This window comes from Canis lupus, chromosome 38, assembly GCF_003254725.2.
Source record: "Canis lupus dingo isolate Sandy chromosome 38, ASM325472v2, whole genome shotgun sequence".
In the NCBI taxonomy this organism is placed as follows: domain Eukaryota; kingdom Metazoa; phylum Chordata; class Mammalia; order Carnivora; family Canidae; genus Canis; species Canis lupus.
Window position 1 is genome coordinate 12,749,832 of NC_064280.1, and position 18,934 is coordinate 12,768,765.

Genomic DNA, 18,934 nt, shown 5'->3' on the forward strand with positions numbered 1-18,934 from the left:
TGATATGTCATCTAGTAAGTGTGCAATAGCATTATGTCTAAAAAACAATGTACATATCCTATTGCAAAAACGCTAACCATCATCTGAGCTTTTAGCAGGTCATGATTTCCTTGTGGTGGAGGGTCTTGCCTCAGTGTTGATGGCTGCTGACTGGTCAGGGTGCTGGTTGCTGAAGGCTGGGGAGGATGAGACGAGTACTTAAAATAGGCCAATGAAATTTACTGAATCAATTGATGCTTCCTTTCGCGAATGATCTCTCCGTGGCATGTGACGCTGTTTGATAGCGTTTCACCCACCGTAGAACTTCTTTCAAGATTGGAGTCAATCCTCCCACAGCCTGCCACCGCTTTATCAACTAAGCTTATGTAATATTCAAACTCCTTTGTTGTCACTGCAACAGTATTAACAGTATCTTCAGCATCTTCACCAGGAGTAGATTCCATCTCAAGAAACCATCTTCTTTGCTTGGACACAAGAAACAACTCGTCATCCATTAAAGTTTTATTAGGAGGTTGCATGATTCAGTCCCATCTGCAGGCTCCACTTCTAATTCTAGTTCTCGTGCTACTTCTACTACACCTGTAGGCACTTCTTCCCCCTGAAGTCTTCAATTCCTCAAAGTCATCAAGGAGAGTTGGAATCAACTTCCTCCAAACACTTGTTAATGTTGACATTTTGACCTTTTCGCACGAATTACAACTGTGCTTAATGGCATCCAGAATGGTGAATCCTTTCCAGAAGGTTTCAATTTATTTTGCCACCTCAATCAGAGGAGGAATCATTATTTATGGCAGCTATAGCCTTATAAAATGTGTTTCTTTTCCTTCCTTCCTTCCTCCCTCCCTCCCTCCCTCCCTTTCTTTTCTTTTCTTTTCTTTTCTTTTCTTTTCTTTTCTTTTCTTTTCTTTTCTTTTCTTTTCTTTTCTTTTCTTTTCTTTTCTTTTCTTTCTTTTCTTCTTAGATTGAGAGCCTGAGTGGGGAAGGTGGGAAGGTGGATAGGAGCAGAGGGAGAGAGAGAATATTAAGCAGGCTCCACAGTCAGTGTGGAGTCCAACACGGGGCTCAATCTCACAACTCTGAGATCATGACCTAAGTCAAAATCAAGAGTCAGGCGCTTAACTGACTGAGCCACTCAATCTATAGAATGTATTTGTTAAATAATAAGAGTTGAAAGTCATAATTACTTCTGATCCATGAGCTGCAGAATGGATGTTGTGTTAGCAGGCATGAAAACAATATTGACCTTGTACATCTCCATCAGAGCTCTTGGGTGACCAGTTGCATTGTCAATGAGCACTCGTATTTTGAAGGGGATCTTTTTTCCTGAGCAGTAGGTCACAACAGTGGGCTTAAACTATTCAGGAAACCATATTGTAAAAAGATGTGCTGGTCATCCAGGCTCTTCTGTTCCACTGACAGAGCACAGGCATAGTAGACTAGGCCTAATTCTTAAGAGCTCTAGAATTTTCAGAATAGGAAATGAGCATTGGCTCCAACTGCAAATCACCAGCTGCATCACTTCCTAACAAGAGAGTCAGCCTGTCCTTTGAATCTGTGAAACTGGGCATTGGCTTCTCCTCTCTAGCTATGAAAGTCCTAGATGGCATCTTCTCCTGATAGAAAGCTGTTTTATATACATTAAAAATCTGCTGTTTAGTGTAGTCACCTTCACAAATTATCACAGTTAGATCTTCTGAATAACTTGATGTGGCTTCTACATCAGCATCTGCTGCTTCACTTTGTCCTTTGATGTTCTAAGGGCAGCTTCCTTCCTTGAACCTCATGAACCAGCCTCCACTGGTTTCCTACTTTTCTTCTGCAGCCTCCTTACCTCTCCCAGCCTTCACATGATTGAAGAGTTAGGGCCTTGCTCTGGATTAGGCTTTGGCTTCAAAGAATTATGTGGCTGGTTTGATCTTCTAGCCAGATCTCTAAAACTTTCTCCCTATCAGCAACAGGCGTCTCACCTTCTTACCATTCATACATTCATTGAGAGTAGCACCTTTAATTTCCTTTAGGAACTTTTCCTTTGCATTACAATTTGGCTAACTGTTTGGAGCAAGAGGATTAGCTTTTGGCCTGTCTCAGCTTCTGACAGGCTTTTCTCACTAAGCTTAATCATTTGTAGCTTTTGATGTAAAGTGAGAGATGTGAGACTCTTCCTTTTACTGCAACAGTCGGAGGCCATTGTAGGCTTGTTAATTGTCCTGATTTCAATATTGTTGTGTCTCAGAGACCGGGAAGGCCAGAGGGGAGGGAGAGAGAAGGGTCACTGCCAGTTGGTGGAGCAGTCAAAATACACACAACCTTTATCGATTAAGTTCATTGTCTTCTATGAATGCAATTTGTGGCCCCCAAAACAATTACAATAGTAATATCAAAAATCCTTGATCATCAATCAGCATAACAAATACAATAATAACAAAAAAGTTTGAAATATTGTGGGAATTAGCTAAATGTGACATACAGCAAATGCTGTTGGAGGAAAAAAATGGCTCCAATAGACTTGTTGGTTGCAGGGTTGCCATAAACCTTCAATCTGTAAAAAACACAGTATCTGAAAGTACAATAAAGCAAAGTGCAATAAAATGAGGTATATCTTAACAAAAGAAGGGGTTGTAGGATCAAAATTCCTTCGAGGGCTGATTTCATCAGATAAGAAGTTGCTGTCTGCATAACGTTGCCAATGGTCATGATTGACCTGGCTGTGATTTCAAGTTTAACATTTAAATTATACAACTTGTCAAAGCCCATTGCTGAAATTAATGAAAATTCTAAATAATGTTCACATTATGATCACAAGTTTTTAGAATGCATTCTCCTTTTGATCCCACACATAGAGCTTACGTCTGAGCAGAGGCCTTCAACTCAGGATCATGCTATCTGGGACCTCCCATCACACAGGAGGCAGCCCACAGTGACATCCTACTCAGAGTCTTAGGAAGGAAGAATTACTACCTGAGTCACTAAACTCCCTTTTGGTCCTGTGCAAGATGTTCAGGAATTGCAGCAAGGAGAGAAAAGATGGATTTAGAGTCTTCCATAATCCCTTAAGAAATTTGGGAATGTTCTAGGACTCAAGATGCATGAACTAGTTGTCCCATGGGCAACTGGGATCCTGTTATTTGGCAATGCATGGGAGGTAGGGGATGGGTGGGGGAGAATGAATTAGAAACTGGCCCTTTGACTACTCTTCTGCAAATCCAGTGTCTGCATATTTTTGCTATGTACATCTCGGGCTCCATTTCAGGTTCTATCCCATTTAGGGGTCCTGGGTGAGGGAACACAGATGGGAATTTGATCCCATTGCCTCAATGATATCCTCTTACTACAAAATGCAATATACATTTCCCCAGATTAATTCTGTTTTAAATGGTGACAACCAACCCAGGTGAAAGATTCTTATTCAATGCTGCAGATAATTTCCCAAAGAAGAGATAACTGTTGTAAACGTTTTGAAGTTCAGTTACAGTATGATTAAGAACATCACTACTACTTATATAATTTTTCCTGTCTGGAAATATTCTGAATTACCAACAACCAGTTTTAAGAGATACACAGGAACACCACCAATTTGTAAACTAAGAACTGCCTATATTCAATTAATTATTGAGACTGGACAATTTGAACTGACAAAAAAATAATAATTAATTCCAGGATTAAAAATTACCAGATATATTCACATGGATTTTTGCATTGCAAAAACACAGCATCTGAAAGTGCAATAAAGTAAAGTGCCATAAAATGAGGTCTGTCTTACAAAAGAAGGATTTGTAGGATCAAAAACTTCAGGAGGCATCTTACACACAGATTCCACTGTGAATGGTGCTACTCCACTATGGTTGCATAGCAAAGGGTTAGGGGAAGTAGCATCTGGATTCCCTTCCCTATGCCAGAGGATTTAAAAAAAAAGATCTGGGGCGCCCGGGGGGCTCAGTGGTTGAGCATCTCCCTTTGGCTCGGGGCGTGATCTTGGGATCCAGGATCAAGTACCACATCGAGCTCCTCCTTGGGAGGTTGCTTCTCCCTCTGCCTGTGTCTCTGCTTCTCTCTCTCTGTGTCTCTCATGAATAAATAAATAAAATTTTAAAAAAATAAAAATAAAAATAAATTAAAAAGATTTATTGATTTCTTTTATATAGAGAGAGAGTGAGAGCAGGGGGAGGAGCAGAGGAAGAAGGAGAGAGGGAGAGAAGCAGACTCCTTGCTGAGTGCAGAGCCCAATGTGGGACTCAATCTCACCACCCATGAGATCATGACCTGAGATGAAATGCAAGAGTCAGATGCTTAACTGACTGAGCCACCCAGGCACCCCCAGAGGATGCTTTTAGAGCAGATCTAGAGAACTAAGTCACCAGCATCCCTTCACTCAGTCACTGACCCCAAGGCAATAGTCACTGACCCTGCACTACCCCCATCCTCACCATCACCAGTCTCTAGGTGGTTGAGTCAGCACCTTAGAAGACGGGGAATTATCTCTCTACCTTCAGAAGGAGAAAGATCTGTTCTTCAAGTTCCAAAATGGCACTAAGAATGGATATTCCAATAAAAAGAGAAGCCATTTAACACAAAATGTTCCTGAAACATGGTAGCACTACAGTAGAACTCAAAGATTAACATCACTTAGAGAAAAGCACATTTTAGGAATACATCTTACCAGGAGGCATTACCTATAATCTACTTAAATACAGATACAAAAGCCTGTGCATAATACAGTCTCAAAAATGAATGGATAGCAGTAGGTTTTTAAAAGGGAAAACACAAATAGTTCTGAATATAACATTAGAATACAGTCAGATAGTAGGAGATACATAGAAGAAATTCTCAACTTTCTAGATTCCCTGCCATATGTTGTTTGGGGGTTCTAAATCAGTTTATTCGAAGGGTCTAAAAAAAATATTTCACTAAAGGCAATCAAAAAGGATTTTCCCAGGCTGGCACGGGATAACTCAAACAAGCTTTGGGTTTTGGGGTAGATTCTGGGCAAAGATGGCTTTAGCTCCCCACCCCTCACCAAGCTTGTTATAATAAGAGAGAAAAATGGAACAATGTGAGCAATATGATATCTTAAAATGTCCCTTGAAAGGGAGAGTAGGTCAGAGATTGTGATACTGTTTTGAGAGCAGACAATAATCCATCAATTTAGCTACAGCTTTTTCAGTGATGGGTACAATGTAAAGCTCTCCCCCAGTTAACTGAGCTCTAACTTAGAATTCCAGATTTAGATCTCCCAATAGTTGCCACTGTATAGCTAGTCTTCCCAAATTCAACAATATTGGCTACCTTCGGATGCAATTTCTGATGGAGACAGCTCTTCTGTGAGGGCAGGATATTTTAAAAATAAGTGGCCGAGATCCTTGACTCTAACCTTCCACTCTGACCCTGGTGGTGCGGAAAGTCGGGCCAGGAAAGGAAAGGATTGATAAGCAGCAGAAGAGAAGAAATAAGCAACAGACTAAAAGAAAAGAAAAATAACGTAAAGAGAGAGGAAGGTTACCTATGGGCGAGCACACAGTCCATTCACTCTAAGGTGGAATACATTAATGCTCTCAAATGGAGGGCAACTTCCTTGTGGTCTATCCTCCTCTCTGGAGGACACAAGAATATCATTGCTGGGTAGATGTTGGAGATCATCCACTCCAAAGTCTGCATTTCACCGTCAAGGAAAGGTCCAAAGTATGCATTTCACCAGCAAGGAAAGGAGGGCCTTGGAAGGCAAAGAGACTTACAAAGTCATGACCAGAAGCCAGGTTCATGGTGGACCAGCCCAAGGTCCTACCAACCACACTTGCCTTAAAGCAGGGATGGGTCTTCCAACCTGTAGACAATCGCTAATGACTCAACAGTGAAGTAAGATGCAGGTGCCTTTCTCTCTCTCTTTTTTTTTTTGGGGGGGGGGGGGGGGCGGGCGGGCATTGAAACACAGGTCAGCTTCCAGCACTTGAACTTGCAGAAGAGCTGGGGCTGGCAAGGCCACAGCCGACCCAGCTTCCGGGGCAACTCGACCCTTGGTGACAGCATACTTTAAATTTAGAGGGACACACTCTAAGCCTCGTTTTTTTTTTTTTTTTTTTTTTTTTATATATATTCCCAACAAACCATCTCTGGTGGTGATCATGACCTAACATTTCTGGTGATTAATTAAGAACTTTTCATTACATCAGTGAGCTTGTAATTAACAGTTCCCCCGTCTTTAATAAAATATATAGAATGATATGAAACAAATGAGGGATACCGAGTGGTAGATAAAGCCTTCGTCCAAATGATATCATCCTCCTCCACCGGTCAAGAGGGAGGCAAAGCAGCAAAGGGCCAGGAGGGAAGAGAGGAGCGGGGCGTGTTCTAGAAGGGGATGGGGAGGAGGAAGGAGGCATTTGCTCAATCAGTACCTATTTTCAGAATTTCCTTCGAGCTGGCTTGGACTGAGAGCCATCAATTATTTAAAAGATGTAACATGATGCTTCCTTTGTTGAGGCAAATCTGCAAGCAGACCCCGAGAGAAAATAAAAAATGAATTAGACAGAATGTATGAGTCTGCTTGAAGAAAACAAAGACTTAGCTGTTGGGACTGGCTCTGTTTTAGAAATAGTTCAGTTTTGTCTTTTAAAATCCACAAACCTCCCCCCCCCTTACCTATTTATTTATTATTTTCTACAGTAGATCACACAAAAAGAGGAATGAATCATTCCCTAAACTTCTTTCTTTTCAGATGCAGCTTGATGTATTGTCTTCATTTAAATTACAAATACACTAATCTGAAACACTGTTTACCAAGTAGCATTTTAAATGAAAGATACAAGAAATTGCATCACTCACATTTTAAAAATGACTTTCGACTCTGGACCTCATAAAAAACAGCCGACAGTGTTCTCTGTCTTGGCTGCTATATTTCAGTCCAGTGAATGAAATTCAATTAGTGAGCTTTGTACTTAGGACATTATGATTCTGATGGTTGCTCTGATCAAAACTGGTGTGCCAAGCCCTAGTTCTGTTGTTTTTTTTTTTTTGTTTTGTTTTTTTTTTTTGCAGACTGCAGTTAAGGGGGTTGGTGGTGGTGGTGAAGAAACCCAATAGGGCAGGTTGGCATGAAGAAAGTTAGTTTTCGGAGCAGCTTACTTTTCACCATCATCACAAAATAGGGGAGGAGGAGAGCTGTTCCCCAGAACAGCTCATTATTTACTAAGTGCATGGATTAACTTTTTGAGAAACCTCAATGCTTCTGTCTATCATTACCAGTTTTAGTACTTTCCCAAAATAGCAATCAGCCTCAAACCAACCAGTTAGCGGGCTACTACCAACGCATTCCAGATTTAATTCGTTCTTAGGTTTTGATCTGCCTCAGCTGGTGTTCCAAACGGAAAGTACAGAGTGGAATCTTGCTGATGTTTTTGTGACCCTCGGAATTAAACAAAGCGACAAGCACCGAATATGAAACCCTGGGCCTTGACGGTATAGACTCACACCACGATGCCATCAGTTCAAGAGGTGCTAAACCTTAACACTTGAAAGATGCTAACACTTGAAAACAAAACCACACGCAGCAAAAAACCACAGGGCTGAAGCCTAGTGCATCACACGCCTCGGTCCCCCATCTGGGCCGTTGCACTCTGATTCAAGAGTGTGCATGGATCAAGCAAAATGGTTAAGTGTGAATCAGGCTGATCATTACATGGCTTAACCCTTTGCAAAAAGGTAAACAAGGAATAGTGGAGATCTTAGAAACAATGCAGCCATTGGTGGATTAATAACAATCTTAATAAATTCATCAATTGAGACCTGAGGATACATTTGAATTTCAGAGTTGTTTTTGTGTGTGTGTGTGTTTTTGTGTTTTTTTATGCCTGTTTTTTTGTTTGTTTGTTTGTTAGTTTGTTTTTAAACACAGACAAGCTCACATGACTTCTTTGCTCCTCTCAGGAAATGACACCAGCATCCTTACAACTTACTGTACAGACAGAAATAAAGGAATCATCCTTGGCATCTCTTTTCTCTCATCACCATTATCCATTCCATCTCCAAATCCTTCCCACTTTTGGGAAAACAATTACGGGAACAATCCTACGAAATTCCCGAAGTGACATCTGACTTCTTGGTACACTCTTTGGAAACTTGTTCTAGAGGTTTTAAATATTGCCTGAGAGTGACCCAGGATTCAGTACAAGATGGACAGCTTGTGCCCTCGGAGCTATTTTTCTCTGACTCAAAAACTCAAAAAGCTATTTTTCTCTGACTCAAAAACTGTATACCCCCCAACTATTCTTGATAAGAACACACCATACACTGATGGTTTTTAATTTTTTTAAAGGCTTATTTGTTTATTTGAGGGCAACAGCCGTGGGTGGGGGAGTGGCAGGGACAGAGGGAGACAGAGAATCTCTAGCAGATTCCCTGCTGAGTGTGGAGTCTGATGCAGGGCTCGATCTACGACCCTGAGATCTGACCTGAGCCAAAACTGAGAGTTGGACACTTAACCAACTAAGTCACCCAAGTGCCTGATGGTTTTTAATTTTTTAAATTTTTTCAACATTTTTATTTTAATTCTAGTTAGTTAACACAGTGTTACATTAGTTTCAGGTGTACAATACAGTGACTCAACAGTTCTATACATCACCTGGACACTGATGGTTTTTTAAATGATAAAGAATCCACTCCAAAGTGAATCTTTTCTTAGGTCAGATACAAAAGGGAAAATGCACACTCACTATCTGCTCACCAACAGGCTGCCCCAGATGTGTCTTCTCAGAATTATTAGTAAAATGTGGTGCTAGAGTGGCTTGTTCCAGATTGCTAGAACTGACTGCATCTCTCTTCCCAATCCATGTTGAGTGACTTCATGTTGGTAGCTTGAAATCAGCCACCATGAGAGTATTTACACCATGGAAATCAGCAAACATTACAAATCAGGTGGGGTGTTTTTACCCTCCAGAGAGACAGATTAGCACCACATCACTGAAAAAGGAATTAATTTGTTTCTTTCTGAACAAATAAAAAATACTACAGAGTGTCCTGCATATTATAGCACTTCCCTTTTTTTTTTTTTTAAGATTTTATTTATTCATGAAAGACACACACACACAGAGAGAGAGAGAGAGAGAGAGAGAGAGGGGCAGAGACACAGGCAGAGGGGGAAGTAGGCTCCATGCAGGGAGCCCAATGCGGGACTCGATCCTGGGACCCCAGGATCATACCCCAGGCTGAAGGCAGGCGCTAAGCCACAGAACCACCCAGGGATCCCCAGCACTTCCCTTTCCACAGGTTCTTGCAGATGATATGGGCAACCTTGCATCAGGGAAATACAAATCAAAACCACAATGAGATACCACCTCACACCAGTGAGAATGGCTAAAAAATGAACAAGACAGGACATAACAAATATTGGCGAGCAGGTGGAGAAAGGGGAACCCTCTTGCACTGTTGGTGGGAATGTGAACTGGTGCAGCCACTCTGGAAAACTGTGTGGAGGTTCCTTAAGAAGTTAAAAATAGAGCTACCCTATGACCCAGCAATTGCACTACTGGGTATTTACCCCCAAAATTCAGATGTAGTGAAATGCCGGGATGCCTGTACCTCAATATTCATAGAAGCAATGTCCACAAAGCCAAACTGTGGAAGGAGCCATGATGTCCTTCGACAGATGAATGGATAAAGATGTTGTATATATTATTATTCAGCCATCAGAAAGGATGAATACCTGCCATTTGCTTCGATGTGGATGGAACTGGAGGGTATTATGCTGAGTGAAATAAGTCAATCAAAGAAAGACAATCATCATATGGTTTCACTCATATGTGCAATATAAGAAATAGTGAAAGAAACTGTAAGGGAAAGGAGGGAAACTGAATTGAGAAAAATTAGAGAGAAAGACAAATGATGAAAGACTCCTATCTCTGGGAAACAAAAGGTTGCAGAAGGGGAGGAGTGTGGGGGGATGGGTAACTGGGTGACTGGCACTGAGGAGGGCACTTGATGAGTGTGGGGGGATGACCACTGGGTATGATACTATTTGTTGGCAAACTGAATTTAAATGAAGAAGGAGAAGGAGAAGGAGGAGGAGGAGGAGGAGAGGGAGAAGGAGAGGAGGAGGAGGAGGAGAAGAAGAAGAAGAAGAAGAAGAAGAAGAAGAAGAAGAAGAAGAAGAAGAAGAAGAAGAAAGAAGAAGAAGAAGAAGAAGAAGAAGAAGAAGAAGAAGAAGAAGAAGAAGAAGAAGAAGAAGAAGAAGAAGAAGACGGCGGCGACGACAGATGATATGGGCAACCCTGGATGCCATTTACTGAGTCAGAGAGTAACAGGATGGAGGGAGCTCAGCCTTCAAATCACCACATGAAAGAGACTCCTCTCAATCAGGAATACTCATTGTGGCTTATATGGACTTATGTCTACACTATTTACCATTTGGTGGTTTGCTAAACACTCTTTCTCTTCTTTGAACTATTGCCTTTCCTCCTTCCAGCTGATAAAATAAATCTAGCTAAATCTAGGGATGAGAGCTGGTCAAGATTGAGAAGATAGAAACAGGGGCCTAACATGTTATTAATTTCTCACTTAGAGTTTATTTCACTTGAGAATTTTTGGTTCTTTGTGTTATTCTCTTCCACAGTCATCAGCTAGAAAGCTGTGTTATTTCCACATGCTGTGGTACAATGTGCAGTTTATTCCTTTTCACTTTTGTGATGTCACCTAAATGAAATGTCGCAGTTTAGAATCATTTCCATGTTAGAAATATATGAAGAATCCAATCTATAGGCCCTACAACTTGTCAAGGAAATTAACTCTAAAGACAGTATCGATATTATACAATTAAAATGAGAGCTCTTAACATATTTAATTTCCCCCTGACTTGACTTTCTTCAGTCATTATGGACAAAAAGTATGAATTCATTATTTGCAAATAGCCTGGATTGCTTAATATATTCTAGAAGGAACGAAGACACCGCCTTGCAAGCAGGTGCGCACACACATACATTCCAGCCCACGTGTTTCTCTAGCAAGGGCAAAAATAATTATGAAGGTAAAGATAAAAAAAAAAAAAAGAAGGTAAAGATAAGCAACTATCCTACATTGTTGACCATGCAGACTCAATATAGTGGAATTATAAATGTATTTTCAGTCTATATGTTTCTATCTCTAGCCTTTCTCATCCTATAACACTCATGATGAAGAAAGAGAAGGAGGACATGAGGTAGGGAAATCAAAAGGTTGTTTAATCTCTTTGTATTATTTACTATAGAAAGCATCCCATGTTTTCTTCCCTATAAACTTGTATAAGGAGTCTATTTGGGGGTGTTTGGGATTGTTGTGTTTTTAAAAATTTAACAATCATAGCTCTGAAGCTTAATCACTTGTATGTGTTACAAGACCAGATGGTTCAAGTGGGTGTTTGTTTACAAGCTCTTTGCATAAGGTTTTTAGCTGCTTTTTAGACCAAAGCTGAATATTTCAACGAACAAAGGAGGCAACAAGGAATCAATGAAAAAGCACTGGATTTCATAGGTCCCTGGGCTGTTAGCCTTCACTCTGCCATCACTTTGTGCATTTTTACAAGGCTGCATTTAGGGCCTGAGAAACAATAACATATGCTTAATGTGCTTTGAGTTCTTTATGGAACCCCGACAGACTTTGGAGGAGAAAGGTATCTACTGTGGACTCAGTGTTATTTGAAAGCTGCCAGTAAACCAACTGGAAAAGAACAGAGCACCCTGCCTTCCCAACACCTTCCCCATCCTGAAACTCTAGAATTTAATGTTTCCTGTTTCTACAGGCTTCTTGAACTGTGCTCTTCTGGCCAGCCACATCCACCTCCTGCTCCCTCCTTCTGGATAAGGATGTAAAAAGAGAGGAAAAAAAAAAAAACTTTTGTGGTGACTCCCCCATTCTTTGTTTCCTGTCCAGTAACCACAGTCACTATCTGCACACGTGCAAAGGGTGCAGGTTTATTTACTGCAAAGTAAGTCAAGTAATACTAAAGTTTCCTTACGGGAGAATCAAAGGTTTCATTAAGGCATGAACTTTTACGGCTTTGGAAAGATGAGTATTTCTTGTTTTCTGGATGAGAAGATCCCCTTCTCCTGGCTCGCCATCTATGCTGGCACTCAACCTTCTTTCAATGCTGGCAGGCAATGCTAGCTTAACTTTATTTTTAATAAGATTAATAATCGTGAGCAAGGTTGGCACACCTAGCATTAATATCTTACATCATAAGCTGTCTGGCCTTTATGGGTTATCCAAACCAGTATCTTTCTTGTCACTATCCAATCAGTTCCAGGAATAAGATATCTGAGGTGAAAAAGGCAGTACATGAATATCTTAGCATCTCAATGAGCTTGCCTCTATCATATTCTATAACAAACTAGCAAGAAATTACAAGCTAACAAAAATGTGTTTGTTCGTTATCATTCCACGCATCTAATTCACCTCTTTTATTAGTTTGGGGGTAAAAAATAACTTTTTCATAATTCCTTTGGATTAACTCAGCAAAATGTGATATCATCTGACTGTGTTTTTAGGATAAGGGATGTGCTCCACTTATTGCTAATTTTCCAGAGACCCATGCAGTTTCCAGCACACAGCGGTGCTCCATGAAAGTATGGTGAGTGAATGAAGGAATGAGTTAGTAGATAGGACACTTCTCCTCCAACTTTAATGAACTCAAAGCTTAATTTAATATATGTCATTCGTGCTTACAGATTAAAGTTAAAGCACCTAGATAAATTAGCCTATTCATGCCTCATGTGACTGTTTTGCCTTCTGAACGCAACTTTTAAGAAAGAGCGGTTCTATCGTTTATAGCTTTTAAGAAAGGAGAGTGTATCTGCTATAATTCAAATAGATTTGAAATATTGTCTTGATTACCATCAAAAGAAATCAGACTCAGAACAGAACATATGCTTGTCCATGGCAACCACGGGGTTGTTGTTTATGGATTGAATGTTTGCACCCTCTCCAAATTCTTAGGTTGAATTATAAAAGCACAATGTCATGGTGGTTTGGAGGTGGGGACTCTGAGAGGTGATTTGGCCAAGAGAGTGAACCCCCTCATGGTGAGATGAGTGCCCTACAATCAGGCTCAGGAGAGATCCCTTGCCCCTTCTGCTATGTGAGGTTACAGCAAAAAGACAGCTTTCGTAGGAAGGTAGGAAGGAGACCATACCAGATGTCCACCATGCTGGCACCATGATCTCGGAATCCCCAGTCTCCAAAACTATAAGAAGTAAATTCTTGTTATTTATAAGCCACCCAGTTTATGGTATTTTGTTACAGCAGCCCAAACAGACTGATAGTAGTCAACTCTCCGTTACAACTTGTCCAACGAATGACTAAACAACCGTCAGCTTCTTATCAAGCCTGAGCATAGGTTACACCAAACTCAATTCCTGATTTGCTCACTATCCGTCCATTATAGTGAACAATGATTATTTATTTGTATTTGTGGCATAAAATTAGTGGTCCTGGGAAGCAGGAATTTTTCAAATCAAGACGTGATTTTTCTCTAATCACATCCTCTGGCAAACACGGGGAAAACCTAGGAAGGTCTCAGCACATAGATCTCCTTATCTGCAGACCAAAGGAGAATAGAAACACTAGCAGTAGCCATGAAATATCCCTCGTAGTCACTATTTATGTTTTATATACTGTCAGCAGCATGGTCATTTAGCATCAGACACCGTTACCCAGGCACTTAGATGATGCACCAAGTGTCAATACTGATGTTACTATTTATAGCCCAATAAACTCCACTTTGAACAATATTAGTAATGTTAAGCTTAGGTAGCACTCCTAGTATTAATGCCTTAATACAGATATATTGCTATAAGCATAGTTTACAGCACGGAACATAAACACAAATCCAGCGATAATAATAAATCACTTTCTTGACTGCTTAAAAACATACTGCCAAAGTGGGCTTTATGCATTACACAATGGAGCAGAAGGCAGCGATATATATTTAAATTTTCCATTTTTAAGCTGTCACTCAAAAACTTTTCATACTTTTTTTAGCTATTGATCTTACTGGCTTGTGATAAGACTTCAACTGCTTGGTTGGGCTGTTTTTAGCTTCTGCGTCTTATTAAAAGAGCTAAATCAGGAATCAAAAAATGCTACTAATTTAGTATTTTTCAATAGAAATGAAAGCTAAAAACAGCACCAAAATAGTGTAACTCTCATCTTGTATTGCCCTAGAATCCCACATTTAATTATCATGTGTGTAGCATAATAATGGGTATAATGAAACCACGTATCACTATATACATATATATACAATCCTGAAAATAAAAACTTGTATTAAATATGCGAAAATAATTATTATAGGTTTTCTGATACTTTCCATGAAATACTTTTGTACAGTAATATATAATATATATGTATATACACACACACACACACACATATGTCTTGCATCATGTATTGGTTCTGCATATGTGTGTATATAAAGAGAGAGGTTCCATAATTTTATTTTTTCCCCTTCTTCTTTCATTTGCAAGAAACAGCCATTGTTAATGTTTTGGCTACTCCTTACCTTACAATATACATCCTGCATCAAAACAATCAAACCTCAGCAGCAGAACAGCTGGGGTGATTGACTAATTAGCTCATCAACCAACTCACACCACCCCTCCGACACACACACCGTTTGGGCTCTGAGTGGCAAATGCCATACCGCAATCAGAAGACTTCCAAACTTGGTTTTTAGACTGAGAACCTTGCTCCCTCAAGCCTGTGTCTACACTCACATCAGCCTTTCTATGAGCTGTTCAGCATACTGTGATTTGCTTCTGCCCTCGGTGCTGGCTCTGAAGTTCAAGGCTCAGTGTGAAAGAGGCAGTGGCCCTCCTAGCTAATTGCTCATATTTTGCAAAGGGCCACAGAGAAAAGGGAAGCCACAGCCTCCGAGGCCAGGATCCATCATAAACATTCCCACGATGTATGAATGAGTCGTGTGATCATGGCTGGGGATCTTAGAGCAGTCCTGAATCTTACCTGCTCAGGACAGAGCACTGTTTTTTTCTTATTCCCCATGGTATCTTCCTCTGACGTCCTTGCCAGAAAAGGTGGTGGTAGCAACTATCAAACAGCCAGACAATTTATTCTAGAATTGCAATAGCAGCTGGAATTCTAGTTAACTGTCATTATACCTACCTTCTGAGAGGGTCTCTGAGCACTGTGTAAAATAGCAAAATTGGTTTAAAAAATACATATTAACGAAGGGAAGATTTTTTTTTCCCTTTCAGAGTATCTAAAAACATTGCTCTTCTACAAATATTTCTCGCTTACTTGACAACACCTATTGTCAATCATTTTTAACTTCCTGCAGCATTTCGAACAGAGCCCCAAATCTTTCCTAGCAGTGCTTTGGTGCCAGCTCCTGGCATGTGGACACCACCAAAAGCCATCAATTTTCTACAGAGCTCACTGTTTCATTTCTGTACCCCTCATTTCCACTAATGCTACTGATTCTCTGAACATTGACTCACAATCACTCACATTGGGCCACTTTGGTTTGTCTACAATCTGCATATGTATATGTATGTGGGAGTGTGCACACCCAACCAGAGAGGCACATTTCCATTTCTCCTCCACATAAATATAGTGATGAATTGGCCGCTTAGAGCTTTTCTGACAGCCAGGCGAAATGGTAGCTCCAGTGACCAGGGATGTCCTGGTTCCTCCTTGCAGAAAGGTATTCAGCGCACGTAATAATTATCCATCCATCTCGTTCACACTAAAGGCATGGCAATGCAATTTTAGCCTTATAATCAAGACCATATGACAAAAACCAAGGCCATTAGGGACCAATTTCGAGTATTCTCTGCAAGACAATGATTTTCCAACTGCACTTACATATGCTGAATAGTTACCTCTGCACGACCGCACCTGCTCTCATTTATGTAACCCCTCTGTTTTCCAAAGCTTCTCTGAGTAATGCAATAGAGCGAAGTTTTAAAGGCTTGCTGGCTTTTTTTTTTCCTTCATTATTTTTTTTTCATTTCCCAAAGCATAGCGTGAAAATGCTGAGGGTAAAATTTCTGCTCATGCCAATGATCATATTTCAGGATTTGCTTTGCTCCCTTTCTTCTTGCCTTTCCCCCTCTGCCCTGACTCCCTCATCCTCCCTCGTGGCCCTGCTTGTTTTCCTTTGAACTGAAGCATGGTCCTCCAGGCCCATAATTACTTCACGTGTACTTTTGACCTCAGCACTTCAGGTTCAGTGACATAATAATGTTGTCTCTGAAAGGACGTGATGTCATCATAAATCAAAGAGCTGTATGAGCAGAGGCTCCATAGAAGGGATGCCAAAATTATTTTAAAATAGTATAAAATGTAGCTCAAACACTCTTTTGAGTCTCACTTTAAAACACTTAGAGAAATGAATAAACCCACCCCCTTTTTACAGATACAGTTATAAATATTAAAAGCAATAATGGTCCATCATTAATGATGGATTGATTTGGGGGGCAATGAGAAAGAAATCATAAGACCAGGAAGAAGGAGAACACCAAAAAGTTTACGAAAAATGCCCCAGACACTACATTTTACTGTCAATACTTAGGATTCTCTACAGACTGCATGCTCAACCCTGTATTTTAATTGCTAAAGGGAAGGGAAATTATCACTAAACATCAATTAATTGTCATCTTGGTTCTTTAGCTTATGAGTAAGGTTACATCATAACATCTACGGACATTTTTCTAAAATTATGACATAATGGACTTGTTAATATGAGTTCCAGCATTATTTTTTTTAATTGCAAGACTGCATGGATAAAAAAAATGCCATAAATAATAATTCAGTAAAATAATCTTTTTTAAAGACATTACCACAGCCCCTCTCCATTGAAGAAGTATCACACATTGTGGGTGACCATTTTCAGGAACATTCTGTGAAGACATTCAATGAGAAATCCCTATCCCTGCCCTGAAGCCATCAAACCCCAGTTCAGTTTGCTTCATCCTATTCTCTGGAAATACCATTGTTATTCCTTTTTTTTTTTTTTTTTTTTTTTTTTTTTTTTTTTTAATTTTTATTTATTTATGATAGTCACACACAGAGAGAGAGAAAGAGAGGCAGGGACATAGGCAGAGGGAGAAGCAGGCTCCATGCACTGGGAGCCCGATGTGGGATTCAATCCCGGGTCTCCAGGATCGCGCCCCGGGCCAAAGGCAGGCGCTAAACCGCTGTGCCACCCAGGGATCCCACCATTGTTATTCCTATTGCTTGCTGCTTCATTTAACATGATGAATCTTGGCCTGTTCTAAGACAACAAGAACACAATGTATTATGCAATTTTTAATATAATTCACTTAAAAGTTCCTAATTACTTGAGCAAGGCATATGTAAATAGGGGATGTGTAAAATGAGTCAATGATCATGGCCTGAGCGTTCCACCAGTTGAACAATATTCTGGTTATCTAATCAGGTTCCGAATGTATATACAATGTACGACTCAGAGTACCAAGGATGCCATATATAAATGGATACGGTTCATGTTAATATATGTGCTGTTTCCTCAGTTAAGGTGCTTGCCAGCTGACAGGCGAAGGAGAAAGTTATGACATCTCAGCAGTGATCCTGCCTGAACATGTGTGGACTTAGCTGTTCATCTGATTGTCACCTCATTGGAATTATTTGCATTGGCAACAGCATATGGAGTTGGTTTTAACTTAAATTTGAATCTCCTAAGATGCCTTCAAAAAACATTGTCCTGTGGTGCTTTGCTGGAAATAAAGCCAGTGTGTACATAGAAGCCAGCCTGTCACATGCTTGACACGGCAGTTACAGACAACAGAAATGGCCAAGTCTTTCAGAAGAAATCATAAACTTCTGAAAGCTAACAGAGGTTGGTGCGAACAACCTGAGTCATTCATGTGCCAATCATCTACCTGTCAAAAGCTTTCAATCAAGGAATAAACAGAACCAAAACCTTAGCCAAATTGAAAAACAACAACAAAATAAAAATAATGAAACCCTGGTATTCTACAATCATCCGGAAATTACACTTTTAATCCTAACAGTGGTAAAGATTTCCAGATTATTAAAAGCACTGTATCACTATGATACCAAAAGTACTGAGCAATGGATAAAATTGATGCCAAAGAAGCTAGAAGTAGAAAAGGCCCAATTCGATTCTCATCCTTCTTTGCTGAACTTTAGGGAATACCGCTTTCTTCTTTTTTTTTTTTTTTTTTTTTTTGCTTTCTTCCTCAATGGTTACTTCTTCCCAGTCTCTGTTGATTATTCCTCATTTCTCCATCCTCCAGTTGTCAAAGAAGCTCAGTGCTTGGACCTCTTCTTTTATTTTCTGTACTCATTCCCTAGGGGGTCACAGCTAGACTCCACAGTTTTGAATAGAATATATTTGCTGACAAATTCCAAATTTATAATTTAGCCAAGATGTCTCCTCTGAACTCCAGACTCATTTCTCCATCCTTCCTACTTAGGACAATTCATTTGGATGTCTACTCTGCATCTCATAATTAAGATTTCCAAGATGACTCCTGATTAACAATACCTTTCCACTAAATCTACACTTCCACAATATTTTCCATCTTCTGGTTGCTCAGACCTAAAACTTGAGAAACATCCTTGATGCTTTCTTTCTCTCACCCCACTCATCACAATCCATATGATTCTTCCTTTAAATTGCATCTAGAGCCTGATGATCCTCATTGCTTCATCCTTACCACCCTGATCACACCAAGTGGCATGACCTCTCTCCTAGACCATTGCACTCACAACCCAACTGGTCTCCCTCTCTCTATACTGGCCCTCTTTAATTTGGCTGCATGAAGAAGCCAGAGTGACACTATATTCATTTTCTAACCTAAATATTAAGTTACTAATTAATTAGTGTTTACAATAAAATATAGAGTACAAATTGATGAGCTTTGACAAATGTATACATCCTTAAAACCATCTCAGTCAAATTATAGAACATTCC

The 18,934-nt window shown here is 40.0% G+C and overlaps 1 protein-coding gene across 29 annotated transcripts in view; it reads right to left on the reverse strand.

The window, feature by feature from the left end:
* Nucleotides 1-18,934, reverse strand: part of ESRRG (estrogen related receptor gamma) — a 618,648-nt gene that overhangs the window by 435,838 nt on the left and 163,876 nt on the right. For 4 of the 29 annotated variants that reach the window (XM_035711219.2, XM_025421007.3, XM_035711216.2 and 1 more), the window contains exon 2: nt 6,390-6,480. The exons of the other annotated variants lie outside the window; for them this stretch is intronic. The gene's annotated coding sequence lies outside the window, so the exon portion shown is untranslated. The remainder of the gene's footprint in view (nt 1-6,389; nt 6,481-18,934) is intronic. 29 annotated transcript variants of the gene reach the window in all.